Consider the following 6,104-nt stretch of genomic DNA (forward strand, 5'->3'; position numbering starts at 1 on the left):
TGAGTGGGGTGGCTCTAATGTGCACTTAAAGATTTGTGTAAACATAGACTTTTCTTTCTGATGAATGAATGAGGATGAGTTTGCTGGATCTCATATTTGAAAATTACATTAGACTATGTTGTGGTGGTGCACACCTTTAATCCTCATGCTTGGAAGATCAGAGTCTGGTCTACAGAACGAGTTCTAGGCTGTCTAGTCCATGCAGAGTGGCATTCTACAGTGTAGAGGTACCACTTTTGTTAATGCATTTCTCAAATGGAAACCTGAAAGAAAAAAGAAAAAGAAATCTCTGAACTGTTTTCCACAGAGGACACACTATTTACCTTCCTACCAGAAGTGCATGAGGTTCAATGGCTCTGATCTGTCTTGGTTGGCCTTAATTGTCAGTTTGACCTAGCCTAGTGTCCTCTGAGAGGAGAATCCTCGACTATGTATGGGACTACCTAGATCAGCTTGGCCTTTGGCTACATCTGTGGTGGGGTTGTGTTCATCAGCAACTGATTTAGGAGAGCCCAGTCCACGGTGCAATGCCTTTTCCAGTGTAGGTGGTCCTGGGATATGTATGAAAGCTAGCTAAGGACGAGTTTAGGAATGAGCCAGCAAGCAGTGTTCTTGCATCGTTTTTACCTTCAAGTTCCAATTTGAGTTCCTGCCTTGACATCCCTTAATGATGAACTGTAACCTGGAAGTGTAAGCCAAATTAAACCCTCTCCTCCCTTACTTGCTTCCCCTCTTGGGTGTTTTATTACAGCAACAGAAAGGAAGCCAGAACAGTAATTGAAGATCACTTTTCCTTGTCAGTTCCTGCCTTCCTTCCCTTCAAGGTGGGTGGAAGGATTTCAGGGCTGTTTGCTTGTGTGCTTCCCTGGAGGGTAGTGTTTCTTTGTCAATTGGTCAGCAGTGCTCATTCCAATCTTTTGCCTGTTTTCATAATGAGCTTTCTGACCCTGCAGATTTTACTTCCTGTTATTCAAAGCATATTCTGATGCTGATAAACTTTACTAAATGACAAGAGGGATACATGTCACCAGAAGGATTAAGAAATCCACGGGGCTTATCAAATGGCTCAGAAGTTAAAAGCATTGACTGCTCTTTCAGAGAACCCACGTGCTATTCCCAGCACCCACATGGTGGCTTACAACCATCTGTAATTCAGTTCCAGGGGATTTGACACCTTCTTCTGGTTTCCGCTGGCACCGGGCATGCACGCAAAGCTTATACATGTATGTGGAAGCTCATATACACATAAAACAAGCCTTAGAAAAGATTAAGAATGGTTGAAAGACACTAGGTTTAAAATGTCTTTACTTCTGTTATCCCCTTTCCTGCTGGTTCCCTGCTCCTGCTGCCTCCTCTTGCTCTTGCGGCAGTGACCTGACAGTGATGGAGTGAGCCCAGTCTTCATTGCTTACTCCTGTTCAGTAGATGCCTAAGGTGAATTCAAACCTTTTCCCTCAAGGCTGGAGCCTCCCCAAGGCTCTGTCCTCCTCAGTGAGTGCGAAGGCATTGCTACTTTGATTTAGGACATTCTACAGCCAGGTTTGTTTGCTTGTTTAAATGCAAATGGTGAAATCCATCTGTTTTTTCCTGTGTGGTAAAAGAGTGGACTAACACTATTCAGGAAGCCGACGCTATTATTTTGAATTAGGAATCATTTATTTATTTACTTACTTATTTTACATCCGACTGCAATTTTCCCTCTCTCTCCTCCCTCTTCCTCTCCCTTCCTCTCCTCTGCCTCATCCAATCCACTTCTCTGTTTCTGGTTCTAAAAAGGCAGGCCTCTCATGGATATCAGTAAAACATAGCATATCAAGTTGCCATAAGACTAAGCGCCTCCCCTTGTATTAAGGCTGGGCAAGGCAACCCATGATGGGGAATAGGTTCCCAAGAGCCACCCAATAGTGACAGCCCCTGCTTCCATTGTTGGGAGTCCCACAAGTAGACCAAGCTACACAACTGTAACTCATACGTAGAGGGCTTAGTCAGTCCCATGCAGGCCCCCTGGTTGTTGGTTCAGACTGTGAGTTCCTATGAGCCAGGTTAGTAATTTCTGAAGATTTTCCTGTGATTCCTTGACCCCCTCTGGAAAAGCCATTTCTTAAAGCAAGATGAACATGCAAGCTTGTGTTTTCTCCTAATTATCAAAACTTCCACAGCATGGTAGGATTGGTGTGTTTTTTCTGCCTTTATTTTGCTTTCTCAACACAGCATCCCGGTGAGAATTCCTCTCCAAGCAAAATGATTTTTAGCCACTTGAGACATTCTTTTTAAAACCTGCCACGAACTCTTATGTGAGCTGGTTAAGTTTCGACTTAGTCACAGCTGAACCAGAGACTCAAGCTGCAGCGCCGTCTTCAATGGCTAAGTCCTCAGAACTCATAAAGTGTGGGTTATTATACACAGCGCAGTGTTGTTGTATACTTCTGTGAAGAATGGAAGATGCAGGCAAGGTGATGCTGAGCTGTAGTATTTTGGTTCTGGCTCAACAGGAGAATGTAATGTACTTATCATTCTCTTCCTTCCTTTCAAAAAGAAAAACCTGGAGGGACTGGAGCAAGACACAGCAGTTAAGAACACTGGCTGCTCTTGCTGAGGACCTGGGCTCAGTTCCCAGCACCCGTAAGGCCACACATATAACTGCCCATAGCTTCAGTTCCAGGGGCTTCAGTACCCTTTTCTGGCCCTCATGAGTGCAGTACATAGTTCAGTTCTACCCATGCAGGCAAACACTCATACACATAAAGTAAAAATAAGCAAATCTTTTTCAGAAAATTGGGAAAGAAGCAAATTCAATGTATATGACGCACATGATCATGCTATGAGTTTGTTGTTACTTCACAAGGAGATTTCACAACCAACAGGAGTCCTTTGCTGTATATTCAACACATTGTGGCCAAACATATATATGTCAGGAGCTCGTGGTTTGCGGTGCAAGGATTTAAGGTGGACTCCTACCCTGCAGGCATGCACATCACAGCTGACTGCATCACACAGGTGCATGGCGAACAGCGTAGAGGGGTACTAGACCAAATTTGAGCCCTTGCAGGTGGGTGGAGAAAGGAACTTTCTCGAGTTTACACTTGTGTCTGCCACGCCTTCTCACCCTGCCCTCAATAGATTCTTATGCCAGGCTGTGACAAGTGAGCACACCCTCAGTGAGTTCAGATGACACCCGTTTCTTTATCCTTAGGCTCAGTGGGTCTGAAGCCATGGTCCTGGCTGCTTCTCCACTTATTGTCTTGAAGGATGAAGTTGCTTAGTTGGATTCAGTTGGCAGCATTCAGTTCCTTGGGGTTGAAAGATAGAGGCTTCCACTTTCCAGTCTGCTGTCACTGAAGGCTCTCTCCATGTTCCTGCTCATTGGCATTCCAAAGCCAGCCATGAATTGGGGAGTTTCTCTCCTGGTCCTCTGGCTCTCTGATCCTCTTCTGCCTCCTGTCTCTAGCTCATTTGCTCCTCCTCTGCATTTTTTTTAAAAAAACACATTTTTATCATATTTAGTTATTTGCTGTGTGGATGTGGGGAAAGGGAAGCACACATGTTGAGTGTATGTGTGGGCATTGCAGCATCTTTTCTCCACTCAGGGCGTCGGTCTCGGTACCATGAGCCTTATCTGCGGACCAGCGTCAACAGCCCCTTCATCCGCTTTCAAAGATTTGTCTCACGGAATTTAGTTCACTCGAGCAGCCTAGAACCATCCCCCCATCTTATAGCCATCTTATTAGCAAACACCGTGCCATCTGCACAGCCCCTTCACAGCAGTCCCTAAATCAGCGCTCGATGAAAAAATAAATGGAAGGGTGGACATCTGGGGGACATTTTTAGAATTCTGCCTACCGCTCCCCCCACGCCTTATCCACGTAAACAGCAAAAATGACAAAATCCAAGTTTCTCCTGCCCGCCCGCCTGCCTGCGGCAGAGGGATTTGTTTCCTCTCCGAGTCAATATGTGCCTTGACGGTTCTGTGGTGTTTACAGGTTTGGTGCCTAAACCTCGTGGAATGCATTATGCATCTATTCAGGAATACTCTTTCCATAAATTAAGGTGGTTTTTCTCTCTCCTAAAAACATTGCAGTCTGCCATGAATTTTGTATAGACACTGGGGACCACTCACAGCATGGCCACGTTCAACTCTGGGAGAAGTCTGAAGTCTACGGGAGTGGGGGTGCGGGCTGTGATGCAACCCACTGCATGCTTTATGTTTCCTAGGGCTTTCCTTGCAAATGTGATCACGATTTAATATTAAGCAGCTATTTAGTTCTAGTATCAAGAATGCATCTGAAGTGCCTTGGCAGTTAGCAGGGGAAAATAATCTCAAGTGTACATCTCATTCCTTCCATGCTGTACTGCAGGTGACCTCCCTCCTTTGGGATAGATCAATATCCTTCTTATGCAGAAGAAGACTTGAGGTTGGGTATTAGAGGATTTTGACTCTGTCTTCTCTCTCCAGCCCCCCTCCCCCCAACTCCCCAGACTGGGCTTTTGGGATTTCTCAAACTAAAGTACTCTCATCATGATAAATATACAGAGACAGTTATATTTTTTGAGACAGGATCTCGTGTTGCCCAAGCTAGCCTCAAACTTGATATGTTGGCAAGGATGAACTCAAACCCCTGATCCTCCTGCCTTAAACCCCTGAGTTCTGGAATTATAGGCATGCATAACTGTGCCTGGTTTGTACAGTGCTGAGTATTAAGCCCTGGGTCTTGGGCATGCATGGGGAAGCAGTCTACCATCTGAACTCTACATCCGCAACCCATTAATAATAATCTTGATTTTCATGAAGGGATGTCTATGCTTTGTAGTTTGCAGAGCTCTGGATACTTGCTAGTTGCGTGCGTGCGCGCGCGCGCACGCACACACACACACACACACACACACACACACACACACACAGAGAGAGAGAGAGAGAGAGAGAGAGAGAGAGAGAGAGAGTGAGTCCTGGCTCCTCAGCCCTCATTCCTCTAGCACTTAACTCAGCTTTGTTTGGAAAAACTCACAGAGCTTTCCAAGTAGATGAGACCTCTGAGGTGAAGGCTGTGGGCTGAGGGCATCTTGGAAATAAAAGCAGAGAGGCCAGAGTTCCACTTCTTTTTCTCAGCTTGTGAGCAAATCCATTGAGGATGCGCGGGCTTTCCTTGCAGACAATCTCCAAGCTCACAAATTGCATTTAATGCTTCGAGGCCAAGATCCTGGGTGTGAACATTGTCATGTGAAGGGGCCGCTCTTGTCCTCTGAGATTTGCTTTTGATTTTTGCTTTGCTTTTCTTTTGACAAGGTCTCATACAGCACAGGCCAGCCGCAAGCTCACTGTGTAGCTGATAGTAACCTTGAACTTTTGGATCTTCCTGCCTTCAACCCTGAGTGCTGAGATTATAGCCATGAATCCCCACAGTTGGCTTCTCTCTCATCCTTTAATGTATCTGAACATTTACTTACTTTAGCAGGAGAGTCACACCTCTGGCTTTTGGGAGATGCCCTTCCATGACTAAAAGGCTGTCTTCTTCATGGGTCTGTCCATCTTCTTTTCCGTGAATCTGTCCATCTATAAAATTATGGGTCTTAGATACCAGGCCTTAAACCATCCGCCTCACTCAGTCCTAGCTTAGGAAACAGGAGTCCGGAAGTCAGAATCACTGGTCCTGTAGAGGCACCCAGGTCTCCTGCCATCTGTCACAGGCTCCTCTCCTTGGGGAAGGAAGAAACACAGGTCTGTCACAGTGCCCTCTTGAGTGTTTAGACCCTGGAGAGCAAGGCCATGCTTTCCTTCCCCTGTGCCTGGGTGGGGGGCGCAGCCATATGTCTGTCTGGAGAGACTTCTGAAAGAGAGGCCTACCTCTCTTCTAGCCTTGAGTTGGGGTTCTCTGGCTCTCTGGCCTCCAGAGCCCTACCTCTAAGAGGTTTCCTTTTTTAACCCAGTGGGGAGGAAGCTGCAGGTGTCTGGAGTCCCCAGTAAACATCCCATACTTGAAGAGAATTTCTCACACACCACTACCCTTCACACACACACACACCGCTACCCTTCATACACACACACACACACACACACTGCTACCCTTCACACACACACACCACTACCCTTCACACACACACACACACAC

At 46.1% G+C, this 6,104-nt stretch overlaps 1 protein-coding gene across 1 annotated transcript in view; it reads left to right on the forward strand.

Annotated features, from left to right (window-relative positions):
* Positions 1-6,104, forward strand: part of Ptpre (protein tyrosine phosphatase, receptor type E) — a 148,691-nt gene that overhangs the window by 21,112 nt on the left and 121,475 nt on the right. The window lies entirely within an intron of this gene.

This window comes from Microtus ochrogaster, chromosome 8 (genome assembly GCF_000317375.1).
Source record: "Microtus ochrogaster isolate Prairie Vole_2 chromosome 8, MicOch1.0, whole genome shotgun sequence".
Lineage (NCBI taxonomy): Eukaryota > Metazoa > Chordata > Mammalia > Rodentia > Cricetidae > Microtus > Microtus ochrogaster.